This window comes from Apium graveolens, chromosome 3, assembly GCF_009905375.1.
Source record: "Apium graveolens cultivar Ventura chromosome 3, ASM990537v1, whole genome shotgun sequence".
In the NCBI taxonomy this organism is placed as follows: domain Eukaryota; kingdom Viridiplantae; phylum Streptophyta; class Magnoliopsida; order Apiales; family Apiaceae; genus Apium; species Apium graveolens.
Window position 1 is genome coordinate 9,784,097 of NC_133649.1, and position 20,729 is coordinate 9,804,825.

Genomic DNA, 20,729 nt, shown 5'->3' on the forward strand with positions numbered 1-20,729 from the left:
AATTCAAGAATAATTAAACATACCTAACTCACTTACCAACCTAGAAAATGTGGATTCATCAAGTGGCTTGGTAAATATATCTGCAAGCTACTTTTCACTTGGAACAAAATGAAGTTCCACGGTACCATTCATTACATGCTCCCTAATGAAGTGGTACTTGATGTCTATGTGCTTTGTTCTTGAATGTTGTACTGGATTTTTAGTGATGGCAATTGCACTTGTGTTATCACGGAAAATGGGAATTTTATCCACTTGTAGACCATAGTCCAATAATTGGTTTTTCATCCACAAAATCTGTGCACAGCAACTACCAGCAGCAATATATTCAGCTTCAGCTGTAGAAGTAGAAACTGAATTTTGCTTTTTACTGAACTAGGACACAAGCTTGTTCCCTATAAATTGACAGGTTCCTATTTTACTTTTTCTGTTTATTTTACAACCTGCATAATCTGCATCTGAATAACCAGTCAGATCAAAACCAGAATCTCTAGGGTACCAAATGCCAAGTTTTGGTGTTCCCTTGAGATATCTGAAAATTCTCTTAATAGCTACTAAGTGAGATTCTCTAGGATCAGCCTGAAATCTAGCACAAAGACAAGTAGCAAACATTATATCTGGCCTACTAGCTGTTAAGTACAGAAGTGAGCCAACCATGCCCCTATAGCTTGAAATATCCATAGACTTTTCAGTAGTGTTTAATTCAAGCTTAGTTGCAGTGGCCATGGGAGTTTTTGTAGATGTGCAATCCATTAGATCAAACTTTTTTAAAAGATCATGAATGTATATAGTTTGACTAATGAATATTCCATCACTAACTTGCTTAACTTGTAAACCAAGAAAGTAAGTTAGTTCTCCCATCATGCTCATTTCATACTTACTTTGCATCAATTTGGCAAACTTTTTGCAAAAAATTTCATCTGTAGAGCCAAATATAATATTATCTACATAAATTTGAACAAGTATACTAGAGCCATTAACATTTCTAAAGAATAAAGTTTTATCAACAGTACCTCTTGTGAAGTGATTTTTCTTCCTAACTTGACTTGATTCTCCTGGAATAAAGTTCTTAGAAACTGATCCATATTTCTCATTCAACTTAGCTAGCTTAGCTTTGCTAATAGGTTTACTCACAGCCGACGGATGTGGCTCCTTGTCACTCGAAGGATAATCCTTTTGATTATCCGATGGATGATCTTCATCATCCGTCGAGTCCACATCTGTCAACAATCCTTCAACCAAATTGGACTCGAGCTTCTCTTTACTCTTCTTCCAGGCTGCATCACAAAAGGACTCAATGCCTTGAACTTTAGTGATTTGAGCATGGACATCTCTGGATGATTTCCATGCTTTAATCACTTCCTGGTCTCGTTCAAGCTGCTTCTTTAAAATTTCTTCTTTCTTCAAGGACTCAGTTAATTCATCCTTAGTAATCTTACACTTAATTCTCAATTTTTCAAATTCAATAAACTGAGACTCTAGCACATTATTCCTTTTACTTAAAAACACATTGTTTTCTTTAATTTTAGCATTTTCCTTAGTGAGAGAGTTAAGTGTAATGCGCAAGTGATATAGTTCTGTGGACATGTCATTGATTACATCATTACACTCAGCTTTAGATAAATGTGCTAGGTTAGTGGTGATTATCTGATTACTCGAAGAACTTGTTTCTGTTTCATCAGATTTGGCCATCAGGGCTAGGTTGACATAGCTTGTTTCTTCATCTTCATCCAATCCATCAGCTGCCCAGTCATTTTCTTGTGTAATGAAAGCCCTTTCCTTTTGCTTGAGCAACTCAAAGTATTTCTGTTTATAATCAACAGGATCAAATTTCTTCTTGCTGGAATCTGACTTTCTACACTCACTGGCAAAATGCTCAGCCAAGCCACATTTGAAACATTTGAATTTGGATTTATCCACCATATTTCTACTTGGTTTGGCTGCTCCAAAGTTCTTTTTAAACTTGAGCTTGGAAAATCTTCTGGAAAGGAATGCTAAATGCTCATCAATATCATCCATATCATCTTGGCTCAAATGATCTTCATTTGCAGCTACCAGCCCTTTGCCCTTGCTTTCACAGACCTTTGATGTAGACTCAACAGCTTCTACCTTCATCTTTTTCTCCTTTTCTAGCTCAGCAACCAGTGCTATGGACCCTCCTTTCTTTCTTCCTTTCTCCATCCTCTCATCTTGCTCTATTTCAAGCTCATAAGTTTTCAGAATGCCATACACTCTCTCCAAGGTGAACTCCTTGTAATCCTGAGAATTTCTCAATGAGACTGTCATTGGCTTCCACTCCTTTGGAATAGATCTAAGGAACTTGAGGTTAGAGCCTTTTGTTTGATAGACTCTTCCATGCAACTTCAAAGCATTTAGTAGTTTTTGAAATCTACTAAAAATATCAGTGAGAGACTCATTATCTTTACGATGGAATTGCTCATATTGCTGAATTAGCAGCTGCATCTTATTTTCCCTTACTTGCTCAGTACCATCACAAATAATCTGGATAGTGTCCCAAACCTCTTTGGCTGTTTTGCAGTTAATGATGTTATCAAACATATCACTATCAACTCCATTGAAGAATATATTCATGGCCTTCTTGTCTTTCCTGACTTGTTCAATATCAGGTTCTGACCATTCATGCCTAGGCTTGGGAACATATGGCTCATTGCCAGTTGCAGCTCTCATTGGTACATGAGGACCTCTCTCTATGCAATCCACATAGGCCTCATCTTGGGAAAGAAGATGTAGGTGCATCTTCACCTTCCGGTGGTGATAATTATCTTTGTCCAGAAAAGGAATTTTAACTCTAACATCCTTCTTGTTCATCTTGCTGTTTGTTGTGATCTTTACACTCTTTGTACTTCAAGAGCTTGCTCTGATACCAATTGTTATTCCCTAACAATACAAAAAGAATTACAAAAGGAGGGTTGAATATAATTCTGGCTTCTTTTTCAAGATATTAAAAACATTTCTTAACTCGACAGATATATATGTGTTTAGATTTGCAAAGTGCAGAATGAAAGGAATAAATCAAACACAAAGTAATAAAAACACGAGTCTTTAAAATTTTCTAGTGGATTTGAATGTATCCACCAGAGATATATAAATATCTATTTGAGAACTTTTTGAAGCTCAAATTAGCTCACAGTTGCTTTACAAGTTGAACAAACAAACTGCAGAGAAATTCTTGACAAGTACAGTTTTTTCTATTTCTCTTCTAAAATGTGTTTTCTTAGTTGTTTGTTCTACTAACTACACTTGGTTTATATATCACCAAGTTTACATGGTAATAAGACAGGATAATAAAACAAAACCTATCAAGTCTAACTTCATGCGGCTTCATTACTCTAATCCAGCATCTTTGAAAATCTTCATACCTTGCATGGAAATGGTAATGCTTCTTTGTTCTCAATTTCCTGTTAAACAGGCTGCTACATTCCTTTTGCAAACACCCAACGTATGTGATTGTGTTGTCACTGTCAACAGATATTTGAATTGATCATCCGTCGGGTACATGCTTGTTATCCGTCAGGTAGCTTTGTTGATCATCCGTCGGGTTGCTATTTGTCACTTGACTTCATTTCACTTATACAGAATTACAAGACATCTTATATTTACAATTAATCAGCCTACTCTGCATATCTACTAGTAGTCAACATGACTCATATGCTCCTACAGAATCTATACAAAGTTGTTTGCAGAAATGTGCTACAATACTTATTATTACATAAGCTATTCACTCGGTGGATGTCAAATCATCATCCGTCGGGACTATATTGAATCATCTGTCAGGACTATATTTGATCATCCGTCGAGTGCTACAAAATTCACTAAGTTAAATCTACTAAGGTGTTTTGTTTAATTTATCATCAAGTTCACAACATATTCCTAACAGACAGTAATGGGTTCCTTTGAAGGACAAGGTCAAGAGGAGGGTGGAAACTTGGGATGGTAAAATTATTTCAAAGCCTGGAAAAGAAGTCCTGATTAAATCGGTTGCTCAAACAATTTCCAGTTATGCTATGAGCGTATTTCTCTTGCCATTAGAAATTACAAAGGACATAGAGAGAACTATATCTAAATATTGGTGGAGCTCGAAATCTGATGGCACTAGGGGGATACATTGGATGAGTTAGGATCGATTATGTAACCATAAATCAACTGGGGACCTTGGCTTTCGAAATTTTCGTGACTTCAATATGGCCTTACTTGGTAAACAGGGTTGGCATTTCCTCACTAAACCGAATAGCTTAGTTAGTAGATTATTTAAGGCTTGTTATTTTCCTTCGACTAATTTCCTGAATTCGGCGTTGGGCAATAATCCAAGCTTTATCTGGAGAAGTGTGTGGGAGGCAAGGGAGTTGATTCGTGCTAGGGCCAGATGGATAGTAGGGAATGGGGAGAGTATAGATATTGTTGGCCAGCCTTGGTTGAATGATGCAACTGATCCCTATGTCACAACGATTTTTGAATCTTTTCAGAATAACAAGGTCTCATTTTTGTTTGCAACGAATTGCATGAACTGAGACACGGACATTATAAGAGACTTATATATTGCACGTGATCAAGATTGTATCAGGTACACTATGGTGGAGGGTGGGTCGAATGAGGATAGGCTATATTGTAATAAAGAGGCTTATGGGTTGTATATTATTAAAAGCGCCTACCGATTGATTCAATCTCAAAAATGGTTATGGAGCTCTGCTGATAATACTAGTCTGTGGAAGAAAATGTGGAGAATTAAAGCTCCGCCAAAGACCTTAAATCTTTTATGGAGAGCAATGTCAGGTAGTCTACCGACTAAAGTGCAGCTGCAGCACCGCCACATTCCAGTACTGTCAACCTGTCCAGTTTGTGAGAATGAAGATGAAACCACCATGCATATTTTGTTTTTTGTCCTTTTGCTCAACTTTGTTGGCAGCTGTTCAAGCCAATACTTTTGTCAATTCAGTGTGAAGACTTTGCGGGTTGGATGGAGCAAGCCTTGCAAATCTGTAATGCTAAAACAGGAGCGGAGCTTGCCACTTTGTGTTGGGCTATTTAGAAAGCGAGAAATGATAGAGTTTGGAGGAACAAAAAAGCTCGTGCAAATTATGTTTTCTCATCATCCATGCAGTATCTTTTACAGTGGAAGAATGCCCAAAGTAAGAATTTTACACATATCTCTCACTATAGTCGTGAAGGTGATGGGGCGAGTCTTTTGGTTAAACCTCAAGGTGATATAATAAAGATATCGGTTAATGCAACATGTTTTGTCGAGCAATCAACATATGGTATAGGAATGGTGGTTCGTGATTCGACTGGAGCCCTCATTCATGCCTTCTCTAAACTCTTTCAAGGCACTGCTTCTCCGGAGTTGGCAGAAGTAATCGCCATTCGAGAAGCTCTGAGTTGGTTAAAGCACAAATAGTGGAGTGGTGCTTGAGTCAGATTGCTTAGTGGCTATACAAGCAATCAGAAGCCAAATTACCATGGTATCTCCATTTGGCAGGGTTGTAGCGACCTGTCGCAACCTCTTGGAGGAACTAGCAACAACTTCGTTGTTTTTGTTAATTGGTCTGCTAATGAGGCTGCTCACTATATGGCAAGAGAGTCTTATTCTTTTCTAGATCGAGTTCTTAATGAGAGTATTGTTCCTATTGAGCTTTTGAATATTTTGCAAGTTGATTCGTCTAATTAATAAAACACCCTTTTACGTCAAAAAAAAAGATAATATGTATTGTGATCGTGATATTGTTTGGCACATATATGACATAATCTCGATGTTATAAATTGTCACTTATATTTTGTCTCGTGAATTACTTATGTTAATGTAGACTTTCACTTGACATGATACAAGGCAGTTTGATTAATATATTATCATGTACTTTGTTTTGATCAACCAAGGCATATACGTGAACTTTTAATTAATCTTTAAAAGTACATCCATATATGAAGATTATGTAGATGCCATGTTGCGTTTTCTTTTTCCTTGAAGTGTGAACATGAATTCAATTTGGATCCATGTGTTCAGAACTATGTTAATGTGTGCATACATGGTTAAGAGCATTTTTTATTAAGACTCGGCTTTGAAATCCTGTGAGTTTCAGTGTTTTCGTATTCTTTGGTTAAATACGTAGAGTATACATATTTGGGAGGTTAATAGAATAAATAATATATTATACTTGTGAGCTATATTTTATTATTGACAAATTAATATTAACTTATTTATATAAGTGGTCTAGTATTTTTAAGTTAATTGATTGAAGTAATATGTCGTCAAAGTGACCTTTTTGTGCAGATTAATTAATTTAAAAATATTATTATGACGATTGAATATTTAATTTTATGCAAATTTATCGGTCCAAAGGAAGGTAATGTGGCCAAAATTGAAATATTTTTGTGATAATAAGTATGTAACAATATCAAGTTTTTTTCATGTGAATAATAAGTCGATCCAAAGAAAGGTATATTATTTGACAGAAGTTAATTGTTAATACTTGATTATTGTGTGGAGAGTATCAATTATAAATTAATTTTTTATCCAAAGACTAAAATTTAATATTGCGCTAGGGTATCTTGTGATATTGTTGCCAATATTTAAAATCTATCACATTATTATATATACTAGTTTTTTAGCATTATGTTGTATATTTGTTTTCTATTTCAGTTAGTGCTTCTGTTAATTCTGCTTCTGCTCAATTGAGCATGATTTCAATGTTGAATGAGACAAACTATGTCACATGTAAAGAGAATATTGAGATCGTTCTTGGGTGTATGGATCTTGACCTTGCGCTAAAAAAAGAGCAATCAGTTTACCCTACGGATGATCCTAAAACAGATTAAATTGAGAAATGGGAACGCTATAATCGCAGGTGCCTGGCGATCATGAAGTGAACGATTTCAACTAGCTTTCGGGCCTCTATTGCTGAGATCACAAGTGCCAAGAAATTCCTCTCTGAAATATATTTTACTAAGAATGAGAAAGCGGAAACAAGTAATCTTCTGTCAAAACTCGTGACCATGAAGTATAAGGGAAAGGGCAACATAATAGAGTACATCATTGGGATGTCTAATCTTGCGGTCAAACTTATGGAACTCAAGTTAGAACTTTTGGATGAGTTACTTGTTCACTTGATTCTTACCCTCCTAGTCCTTTAAATAATCCAATCATATACTTGGAACTTATATTAAAATTCTGATTTAAGCAAAAACCTGTGTGTGTGTGTATGTTTGTGTGTGTGTACTTCCAAAAATTTTTGAGGAAGTACTTTACGAAATATGGGTTAACCGATGTCAAAATATATATATAAGGGGAAACTTCTTTTGATCTTATTTAAACTAATTGAAGGAAGGTTGAAACATAATTTTCCAACATTCGGAAATATTTAATGTATTTTTGGAAAGTCATGAAATATTTTAAAATATGATTTTTAAATTAATTAAAACCTTTAATAAATAAAGTAATTATTAAATAACATATGTGAAATAAATTCCTTTTAAAATGAATATTAAAAATAAAATTCATTGGTTATAATATCTAATAATAAATAAGGTTTGTTACTCGAAATAATATTTTTGGAGAACATTTGATAACATAACTTAGTATTTTTATTAAACCGTAAAGACACGTCGTGTCCTTTGAATATATTTACATCAATATTTAGGGTAGTATACTTTGTATAATCGTCTTCGGATTACTTCCGGGTTTTCAACATTTAATACCGACCGAATCTCGGTCTATTACAAAAATACGCTACTCGCTAGTGTTATCATTTTAAATCTGGTATTATATGTATACCAAAATCATCAACAATAGTATGAGACAATATTATAAAACTTGTAAAACAATTTAGGATAACATCATGCATACATGGAAATATTTGAAAACAATCACAACAAAACAGCTCTTAAAAGGTAGGGTTTGTAAACTTGTCTAGAGTCCAAGATACGTTTTCCGAGTCTCACTCGTTCCGGTTTTCTTATCAATAGATTTCATAATCATGTTTAGTATTCTGAATCTCATCGATTACTTATATAACTAATAAGTATAGTACTTTACAATGTTCGTTATTTAACTGACTCAAAATAACTATTAATATTTGATCGTAATGTACGGTCAAAGCGCTCTCCTAGAGTTGAATTTCTTGTACGCGCCTTGCACTCTAACATTTTTAGTAAATCAAAAAAACTATCTCAAGGAGCTTCTTAGTATTTTTAATATTTATCATAAAAAATTTAATCTGAAAAGATGAATTTAAATTGGTGAAAAATATTTTAAAAACTCACTCAATTACGGAGTTTTACTATTTGTGTTTTACTACAACTTTGAATTCTCTCAAACTATTAACTCAATCGATGCACCATTTTAGCTTGCACGATCTAGAGAGTGGCTAGAATAAATGACCCAAAAATAGTTTTTGGGAAGTGGATTAAAATTCCCGAAGTAGCATTTTTATGCAGTGAGTATGCTTTGGTGATCTCACCTTATGCGATCTCGGCTCCAACATTTTTATAAACTCGAAACTTTAACATCTTAGGCTCAAATTTTACAGAGGGATTCCTCACTGTGCAGTTTACATACTCTACAAATTAATAATTCTAACAATATTAAAGGGTCTCTTTTATACTCTCAAAGTCAGTAACATGTAGCAGTTTTGGTTTTCTCGACTACGTCCACTAAAACGGACTTTTCTTCTAAAACGTAAATCATCTCGACATGATATTTATATGGTTACAAAGTAGAAAATAATATTTTTATATTCATGATAAGTGGTGTTCAAAAATACAAGTTTTACAGTTCGAAAAGATGCTTCAAAACAGCCCCAAATGCGAATGGACATCATGACGGCTATACGCGTACCCGATTTTAACTATGCTAAATCCATTTAACAACAACACAATCATCAAATCAACCTATTTATATTATCATCAGCCCATAAATTTCAAGATTTAGCTAACAACAATCAATCACAACAATCCAGCATCAAGATTTAACAATCCAAACTGCATTCTCGAAGAATCATGCCATATTTGAACACATCTTGTCACTATTCTTTAAAATCAAAGAAATACAAATGGTTGCGGATGTTTATACCTTTATTGAAGCTTTTTAGTATAAAATAAAACCCTAAGATCCTTGGGGAGAATTTAATCTTAGGAGTCTTAAATTTCCCTGAAAAATCAAGAAAACAAGTTAGTATTCTCGGAGTTATTCTTCACCTCAACATTGAACAAGGATTTGAGCATGCTAATTCCTTAGTGGATGATCATAAAAACTTTGTGCTAGTTTTAATCTATGCAAGAGATTTACAAAGAGCTATGGTTTGCAATTTTAAAACTTGGGAGCTAGGGTTTCGATTTTTTTTTTTCATAAAAAAGATGAAGATGAATGGAAGTTTCATGGAAAAGGGGAGATAATGAGAGCTTGTATTGGCTTCCTTTGGAAGTGCTGGGTGATATTTGTGATATGTATTTGTGTATGCAATATGTACAATTTCAAGATGCATCCATTTTTCAAGCTCAGGGCTAGCTTGCACACCAATTGTCAAACTATCCCATGATTAAGAACATGGATCTTAAGCACGGTTGGATAGCTCAAGTTATTAAGAGTTTATCCTCCATCGTCCCAGGTCCTGGTTTCGATCCTCGCTCAGCCCGATAATTTATGAGAACTGATACTCATTTATAAGTATATAAGCCAAATTTGTCAACAAAAAACATGTATCCTTGTTTTAGGAAGTCTTATCTTTCACTAGTTTTAATAGCTAGCTTGGTTAATTTTTTGCTAATTTATTTGCATGGAATCTTCACTTGATTATTTGTTCACTTTCGTAAAATACTTAACTTTTCTTTCGTAAGTTTGATTAATTCTCGTAAGTGGTTCGTGTTATCGTAAATCCTTATCTTTTCTAATACTTTTACTTGGTTATAATTTACAAAATTTCAATTCTCATAATTCTCTTGGTCGTATTGTAATTCTTGTATTATTCGCTAGCTCATAAAATACGGTCATATGAAATAATGGGTTTTTTTGAAAAACTAATGACTTTAAATGCACTCATTTGTAAAGTGCAAACATAATATCACCTCGAAAACCTAAATTGGATACTTTTATATGGTGTTCCCGCAAATTTTTTTATTTAAATTGTAAGATTACTATTCATAAAGGTCTTTTACCGATGTCAAAATTAAAAGAAAAAATTTAGATCATGCAGCACTGATATTTAGTCCAAAATCTGTGAAACTTTTCAATAACTTGTTGCAAATGATATGTGCAGCATCCTGATTCTTAACAGGCAGGAACATCGCGAAAATTTGAGGGGATCAATTTATTAATGTAAACTAAACTAAAGATAATCGGGAAAGCAATTCAAGGGTGATATGTAGATCAAAATGAATTTTTATTATCTAAATTCCTTGGGACATTTTGCATGCCCTTCGGTTAGATAATAAACTTTCTTGAATGAAAGAATCTCCTTCGCGGCGGACGTTGTCTTTCGATACAATTTATCTACGTGAAAGTATTTCTTGACAAAAAAAGATAATCAGGAAAACAATTCAATGGTGAAGTGTAGATCAAAATGGTAACTGTGAAAAAACAATTATTTCATTGCAAGAGGAACTATAGCAGACGAAAGGGGTGATACGACTAAAGCTAATTATTTCAAAACAAAGAGCCAAATACGAGGAACACTACTCAATGATAAAACAAAAATCAAGAATAAGATGGCTTTAGGAGGGAGATTCCAACTAATATGATCACCACAGTGGCAGGTCATTTTTATGTCTAGATAAACTTGTAAATAATATAGTTAATACATACACTCTTGAACATGACAACATAGATGAACTCTTTCACGAACTTATATTCTGCATATAATTTCCAGTAAATAAATTTTATTTCAATATATATTCAACATGGCAAAAATACATGTTTCCACCAGACATCATCATGTCCTCCACCTTCAGATTCATCTTGCAGGGTCACATTACAAAATCCAAGACCATATTTATGGACATATATCTCAAATTAAGGGTTTCTTTACCAAATATGGGGATATAAGGAAAAAAGAACAGCCTTATAGTTAGGGACGTGGGCATGAGGGGGATGAAGGTCTTTGAATATTGTAGTCGATCGGTTCAAGATTTAGCCTCTATTAGAAAATAGTATGAGACAGTGATATTTACAAACAATTATCTACATCTCATCTAATATATATCATATGACTACTATGTCTCTCATTTGCGTCAGAATTGATCATAACTGATAATTTATGCACATAGGGAATTTGCCCGTGCTACGCACAGGGAGTTAATAATTTGAAATTCATTAAAATATATTAAATTTTTATATAGAATTGTTTATAAGTAAATGTGTGCAACGGTAATTAAAATGAAAAATAATTATTTTCATTTATGAAAATGGTCTTATAAATATTTTACGATTTGATTTTTTGCACTAAATTATGTATAACCATGAATGTATTTAATATAATTATTTAAATGGGTTAATTTTTTTAAAATAAACTAATTAATACTTAAGTCAGTTTGACATTAGATGAAAAATAAGCTAACTTCAATAAAATATTAAAAAGATCATATTTCTAAGATTTTTATCAATTTAAACAGCATATTATAAAAGAAAATTTGTTGTCCATATTTTGTAATGTAATATTAATAATACACAATAAAGAGTTAAGTATACAAATAGTTGGTTGTGTATTCGACATATTTGTATTATTTGGTTAAAAGAATTTTGCATTCACCTAATACTACATTTTTAAACTTATGTTTTAAAAAACAAAAATTCGTGAAAATATATAGTAAGAGTACAAAATATAGAAAATAAATATCATAATTTGTATTTCATGATATAGCAATAAAATTCAAAAATAACATAATCACGTACCAAACATTATCTTCAATTTATTCCAACACTTTGAACATTCTCCTAATATCAATCAAAAAAGAGTTTGGACGAATGAAACACAGTTGTTGGTGTTCCTATCAGAGAAATGTATAAATTTTTTGATGTAGAACTTAAAAATTTAATGTATGTACATATATATTAAAAAACATATATAATATATGAATATTTAAGTTAGATGATGAACCGTTAATGTCTTCTTTCTGCATGATTTAGCAGAATCGGGAGTGTCACCATAAACAATTATCTCAACATTCTAATTGAAACACAATAACATAATCTTTTTTTATTAGTGATTTTTTTTTAAAAAAAAAGATGAAGTAGGATGATATAAAATAGGGTAAATGTACGAATATTGAAAGAATTACCTCTGCAAAACTGCATTTGTAGAATTCGGAATGTATTCTGTTGTTTCAGAGGTTGATGTTTTGGACCTTTTAGTTATATAAGCATCAGTCGCATTTTACATTGTACTATTAATTAATACATTATTCTCACAAATCAGTATGCTTAAAATAACATCTTTATTAGCAATGTCCATGATTTGTTGAGGAAAAAATGTACTTGGTTTGGTCTGATATAGAAAGAATTTTAACATATACTATAAGTATAAAAATATTTCTTTTAAGAAAAAAATAGGTAATTTAAAAAGTTGTTTGGTTTTATACCTCTCCAGCATCCTTAAGCCACAAACTGTATTATTAATCCAAACAATTATCAATATTACAATCAACACGTAACACCTTAATGATGTTTCAAAATGATAGTTGAGTCAACCAGTGCTCAGGCATCTCTCAAACGATACCGAAGACGACAACATCTCTTAAGCATACATATCAAAAATAATATGACTATGTATATATTGTCATCACAAAATTTAGCCAACAAGACATATCTAATCAGATTATAATAATAATTGTCTATCCATACAACTATTATCCAATCTCGTTATGATAATAATTGTCTACCCATACAATTATTACCCAGTCCAATTATGTCTATATCACCAAGCATAACCAATGACATTGGGTTGAAACCCAACAATCCTCCCTTCAACCCAATACTTCAGATCAGTTTCGTTAACCATCAAAACATCGAAGTCCATTCGCCGATGCCTCCCTCGAACAAGAATCACTTCATCTCGTTTTTCCAACTTTTTGAAAATCACTAAAACCCATATAGTGACCTTCAAACTAACTCCAAACTACCGTTTTTCATCATAACAACATATCCATCTACAAAATCACGTGCATCAACCACGGGTGCCTCCTTTCATCATTGAGTCACTCGATCCTTACTTTCACAATCCTTCGGCCACTAGAAAAACATGATTAGCATCATCCAAAAAATTTCACCTGGTTGATCAACCATCAAACCACTAAAACTATTGCAATAATCCCTTCCATCTTCCATCTTGAATCTGAACAAATTGATCCATGGTGCAAGTCAACCGCCAAACCGCACATAACTTTGTCAGCAATTCCATTATCAAACTCCTCCATATAAATTGAACCTTAAACTTTTCTCCAACCCAATTTACCATTAACCCGAATCTTGGCTCTTGATGCCACTCGTTAGGATGAAACACACACACATGCACATACGAGATTCAATTTACCAATGCGGATTACGCACACATAACATACATGACGCGGAAAACCCGCGTTTCAAATTGTATTATTAATCCAAATAATTATCAATAATATATCAATACATGACACCTCAGTTGTGTCCTAGACTGATACTTGAGTCAACCAATGCTCAAGCATCTCCCAAACGATACCTAAGACGACTACATCTCTTAAGCATACCTATCAAACATAATATGATTATGTATATATAGTCCAAAACTTAGCCAACAAGACATACATAGTCTGATTATAATAGTTGTCTACTCATACAATTATTATCTAATCTCATTATTATAATAATTGTCTACCCATACAGTTATTACTCACAATAATTACGTTTCATATCACCAAGCATAACCAATGACATTGGGTTGAAACCCAACACAAGTAGCATTATTCTATATCTGGTACATGAGTATAACTTGTTGTTAGTTACTAATAATAGTTTACTAAACAGATATATTTTTTAACATAAATAGCACTTTCCTAGCATATGAGGAGCTCTCAAGACATTTAGAATTAACACAATTGTATCTTCCTTATAACATGTGAACCTCTTAATGGCAAAAGTTACAATCACACCAACTATCAGTTGCTTCAACCATTTTAATTAGAGTTATAAACCAACCGAACTCGGACGAGTTTTTAAAGAACTTGATAAAATTTTAATGAATCGAACATTGTTCAGTAATCTTATCGAACAAAATATCTTTTCCGGAATAGAGTTCGATAATATTTCAATCGAACACGAACAGTTCGTGAACATATTGAACCGAACCGAATACGAACTGCTAGTGAATATTATATATATATATATATATATGAAAACTAATTTTAAATTTTACTTTATGTAAAAAATGGTAGCTAATATAATTAAATATTTTTTTACCAATAGAAAGACCTAGTTTTTTTAACATTCCGAAAGTCTTTTCACTGAAAAATTTTAAAATGTTTTCCAGCAAAAAATGGAGCTATGTTTTTTTGACAAACAAAAAACAGTTTTCATTAATTAGAACATAACAGAACATAACACATCTGTGGCAAACCCCCAACTGTCGATATAACCAGGTCGAAAAATAAATAGCTTACTAAAAAAATAAGATGGTTTATTTCCTGATTGTTTAACATAGAGAAATTAAAAATTTTTGAAGATAAAATTGAAATTAAAGACATCCCAAGTGATACAAACTGCAACAACATCCCTGAAAACAACAACATTACAATTGACTATATTACGTAAAAATCATTGTTAGCCTAGTGTTAAGAAACCTAATTGCATAATCTGAGATTGGAGGAGCGGCACCCCGGCTATTTACATGCCGGATACTAGCAATAGTCATGCTGAAAGTATAAACCCTTGAAAGTTGAAGATTTTTTGGTCTTGAAAGTTGAGCTCGTGCAATAATTATCACCGCCCCAGATTCGATGTGGGCTTTCCAGATCGCCAAAAACATTAGTAAAACCATTTTCAACAGATCCAATACCAAATAAACCCAAACATAACTAAACAAAAAATATAAAAAATATCCCCAAAAGAAAAGACAAAATAAACACTCCAAAAGGAGAGACATACAAACACCCAAAAAATTGGGTTTTATTGAAGGAAAATTAACGAGAACAAAAGAAAACAAAGGAGTTGGGGCTTTCCACCGAGAAAATAAGTGGAAGCACGTCGACTAACCTGAGAGAAGATAAAGATAAAGGATGGGAGGTGGCTTTTCAAACTCTTGGGTTGTGTTTATTTTATGGTATTAAGTATATAAGTATATGATATGATTATAATTCTTCAAAATTTTCAATCTCATATTTGTTTTGTGAAAAGTTATTTCTCCTTGATCCAAAGATTATATAATCTTTTAAATTATCCCATCCAAGTAGAGCTGTAAACGAACGAAACTCGGACGAATTTTTAACGAACTCAGACAAAATTTTAATGAACCGAACATTGTTCGGTAATCTTATCAGACAAAATTTCTTGTCTGAACTCGAGTTCGGCAATATTCGAATCGAACACGAACTGTTCGGGAACATATCGAACCGAACATGAGCGAAAACGAACTGTTCCTGAACATTATATATATTTTAAAAAAAATTATAATTTTAAATATTATTTTAAGTAAAAAAAATTGTATCAAACTATTAATTAAATATTTTTCACCAGTAAAATATTTATTAAAATAATTATAAAATATAATTCATATATATTATTTATACATAAAATAATATAAATATACTATTTTTTCTACCCGAACTGGAGCTTAACGAACCGAACTCGAACTGAACACGAACCGAACCCGAGTCGAACACCGTTCAGTTTGTTAAGATTATCGGACAAGAAGCGTTGTTCAAACTCGAGTTCGATAAGCTTATCGGACGGGTTTATCGAACTCGAACAAACCGGACGAACTTAACGAACAACTCGGTTCGTTTACTGTCCTATATCCAATATTTGTTACGTTGAAGTATGGGACATAGTTGGAGGAGTTATTATTTAATCACTTACAACAAGTAATATTTTTTAAGGATTACGACTCTTTCGTTACAATGTAACATATAACAAATATAGGATTGAAAATTTTAAAAAATTAGATTTCAATCCCAAAGATTATCCCATAAAATAAATATAATGAAGACGGGGGTCTTGTTCTTGGGTCTTCTGTTTGTTATTTTGTTGAAGTGTCAAGTCTAAATAAAGCCAAGGTGTGTAGATGAGGCCTTACTGAAGATCAAAGTTGTGCATTCTTGTTAGGAATATATGTATTAGTTTGATGATAAGTTAAACAAAACACTTAAGTAGGAATCTAGTGTTTGTAGCCTCAACGGATAAGACCATCTTGGTTATCCATTGATGGAGTAGCTTTACTTAGAAATAAGTTTAGTATTATAGCACATTTCAGTCTCTGCATTTAAATTATAATTCTTAGAAGTTATGGGAAATTATAAGTCATGTTGACTATTAGTGGATATGCAAATAGGAGGGCTAATTGTAAATATTTCATGCCTTGTAATTTTGTATAAATGAAGTAGTATCAACTGATAGATTAAAGGCCTTCAACGGATGAGAAACAAAGCTTCAACGGATGTCTCCAAAGCTTCAATGGATAACATCCATCAACGGATGAGTGCATCAACGGATAAAGCTTCAACTGTTAAAGCATCAACGGATGTCACTAAAGCATCAATGGATAAAGCCATCAACGGATGAAAGCTTCAACGGATGCTTAGTTCCATAGCAGTTGATAGTGACAATTCATAAGCTGACAGAGGCACATGGGTTGATAGAGGCAATTAGAATGTGGTAGCCTCTTGGAGGAATCAAGAAAAAACAGCATTTCCATTCTGGTGCAAACAAGGAAGTATTCAAAGATTCACAGATTATCTTAGATTGCATTGGATAGAGAAATGAAGAAGAAACATGTGAAGAACTATTTTATAATTGTATTTTATCTTTGTCTTCACTTATAAACTTGGTGATATATAAACCAAGTAGCAGCTAGTAATTAGAAGTGAATTTTCCAGAGCTGTTTAGAAAAACATAGAGAGAAAATCATCTAGTTTGTACTAGGAAGCAGCTGTGATCAATTCTTTGTATCACATATTTTCTGAAATACACATCTCTGGTGGAACAACAAATCCACCAGAAAAGTTTTTGAAGCCTTTGTGTTCTTTACATTTGTGTCTTAAATATACATCTGTCTGCACCTGCTCAAAGCAATTCACACACATCTGTTCATCATAACACTTAGCTTTAGAAACTGCTCAAAACTTGAAAAAGTTTTGAGATTTACATTCAACCCCCTTCTGTAAATCTCATTGTTAGTTCCTTGGGAATAACAATTGGTATCAGAGCTAGCTCTTGACATACAAAGAGTTTAAAGATCTATTCTACTAACATCATGAGTAAGAAGGATATTGGAGTGAAGATTCCAATCCTGGAAAGAGATAATTATTATCACTGGAAAGTGAAGACGCATCTACATCTTCTCTCTCAAGATGAAAGCTACATCAACTGCATTGAGAATGGTCCTCACATCCCTCACAAAGTGGCCACAGCTGCCACTGCCACAGTTGTTGTTGGACAGTCTATTCCCAAGCCAAAAGTAGAATGGACTGATGAAGATATTGAAGAAGTTCACAAGGATAAGAAGGCCATGAACATTCTGTTTAATGGCCTAGACAAAGATATGTTTGATAATGTCATTAACAGCCAAACTGCTAAAGAAATTTGGGATACTGTACAACTTATCTATGAAGGTACTGAACAAGTTAGAGAAAACAAAATGCAGCTTCTCATTCAACAATATGAATATTTTCACTCTGAAGAAGGAGAATCATTGAATGATACCTTCAACAGATTTCAGAAACTGTTGAATGGATTAAAGCTGTATGGAAGAGTGTACCAAGTCAAGAATTCCAACTTAAAATTTCTGAGGTCTCTACCAAAGGAATGGAAACCTATGACTGATTCACTAAGGAATTCTCAAGATTATAAGGACTTCACACTTGAAAGATTATATGGAATTTTGAAGACCTATGAACTTGAGATGGAGCAAGATGAGCTGTTGGAGAAGGGAAAGAGAAAAGGTGGATCAGTTGCACTTGTAGCTGAAAATGAGAGAACTGAAGCTAGGAATGAAGAAAAGACAATGCCAAGTCTCAAAATTGGTACAACCAAATCAGAATCAAGCAAGGGAAAGGAGCAAGCAGCTGAGGTTGAAGACAATTCCGGTCAAGATGACTCTGATGATGTTGATGAAAATCTGGCTTTTCTGTCCAGAAGGTTTGCAAAGATGAAATTCAAGAAAAACATTAGAGCCACTAAGCCAAACAAGAACATGGTGGACAAATCTAAGTTCAAGTGTTATAACTGTGGCATAAGTGGACACTTTGCAAGTGAGTGCAGAAAGCCAACTTCTTAAAAGAAGAAATTTGAGCAAGTGGATTACAAAAAGAAATATTTCGAATTGCTCAAACAAAAGGAATGGGCTTTTCAGACTCAGGAAAATGACTAGGCAGCTGATGAAGCCAATGAAGATGATGATATGGAGTATGTCAACTTAGCCCTGATGGCTAATTCTAATGAAAATGAAACTAGTTCATCAAGCAACCAGGTAATTACTACTGACCTCTCTCAGCTTTCTAAAAATGAATGAAATGAAGCTATAAATGATATGTCCAATGAATTATATCATTTACGTGTTTCCCTTAAATCACTGGCTAAAGAGAACACAAGAATTAAAGAGAATAATTTATTTTTAAGTGATAGGAATGTTGTGTTAGAGGGTAAGGTAATTGAGCTTGAAAAGATTAAAATCAAATGCTTATATGTTGAAAGTGAACTAGAAGAGTCTGTTAAGAAAGTAGAAGTTCTTTCTAGACAACTAGAATGTGAGCAAGAGGTAATCAAGGCCTGGAAAACATCTAGGGATGTTAGTGCTCAAATTATCAAGGTTCAAGGAATTGAATCACTCTGTGAGAATGCCTGGAAGAAAAACAAAAAGGAAATAGAATTAATTGATGGACTGTCAATGGATGTGGAATCAACGGATGATGAACGTCATCCGTTGAAGGAAGAAAAGAAGCATCCATTGAAGGCTCATCAATTAAAACAGGCAAATGATTCTAAAAGGAATAATTTAAAAAATCTTAGTTAGAAGTTTGGTTCAACTTCCAAGAACTTTGTCAAAGAAGAAGATAGCACATCCAAATATGCCAGTAAGGTGAATATAGGACACATGACTTTAGATCAGTTGAAAAATAGGCTTAAGTTGGTTGAGGATAAAAAGGAAACTAAAAGAAAATCTAATAGAAATGGGAAGGTAGGGATTAACAAACACAACAATTACACACATGATAAGTATGCTCCTAGAAAAAGTTGTGTGTATTGTAGTAGTGTTAATCATCTATCTGCTAACTGCAAATCTGTTAAGAATGCTCCCATGCCTTTAACTCCTTCCATGCCTAACATGTCTATGTCACCACTGCATGTTATGCCTGTTATGTCTCAACAAAATCCACATGCACATTTTGCAAACATGCCATATGTTAATAATCCTTATTTTGCTGCATTTAGTATGCCTCAAATGCCATACAACATGCCTATGTGGAATAATATATTTGCACAATCAATGCCTTATCAAATTCAACCAAATGTGCTAAATGATTCTGTGACTAACCCTACACTTCAACCAACTACATCTGAGATCAAGGTTGACTCAAAGTTACCTAAGTCAAAAGGTGCAGGAAGTGTGAAGTCTAGGAAAAAGACTAACAAGGCTGGACCCAAGGAAACTTGGGTACCAAAATCAACTTGATTTGATTTTGTTGTGTGTAGGGAAAAAGAAGGAATCTATGGTACTTGGACAGTGGTTGTTCAAGGCACATGACAGGAGATTTCACCCTGCTCATAGAGTTCAAGGAGAGAGCTGGCCCTAGCAGAACCTTTGGAGATGACAGCAAAGGGTTCACTATTGGATATGGCTTGATTTCAAAGGAAAATGTCATCATTGATGAAGTTGTATTAGTTGATGGTCTCAAACACAATCTTTTGAGCATCAGTCAACTATGTGACAGAGGGAACACTGTTTCCTTCAATTCTGAAGCCTGTGTTGTCACCAGTAAAAAGGACAACAAAGTGGTTCTAACTGGAATTAGAAAAGGGAATGTGTACTTGGCTGACTTCAACTCTACAGATGCAGAATCAATCACTTGTCTTTTCAGCAAAGCAAGTCAGGATGAAAGTTGGCTATGGCACAAGAAGCTGTCCCATTTGAATTTCAAGACAATGAATGATCTAGTCAAAAAGGACTTAGTTAGAGGGATGCCTCTAGTGGAATTCTCAAGGGATGGACTGTGTGATGCTTGTCAGAACGGAAAGCAAAAGAGAGCATCATTCAGGCAAAAGCTTGAATCGGCAATTGATGAACCATTACAACTGCTACACATGGATCTTTTTGGACCAGTCAATGTATTGTCAATTTCAAGAAAAAGATATTGCCTAGTGATTGTAGATGATTTCTCAAAGTTTTCATGGACCTATTTTCTTGGATCAAAGGATGAAGCTAGTGAAATCATTATCAATCATATCAAGCAAGTCAACAATTATCCAGATTTCAAAGTAAGGAATATCAGGAGTGACAATGGAACTGAGTTCAGGAATTCTACCATGAGGTTGTTTTGTGAATAAAATG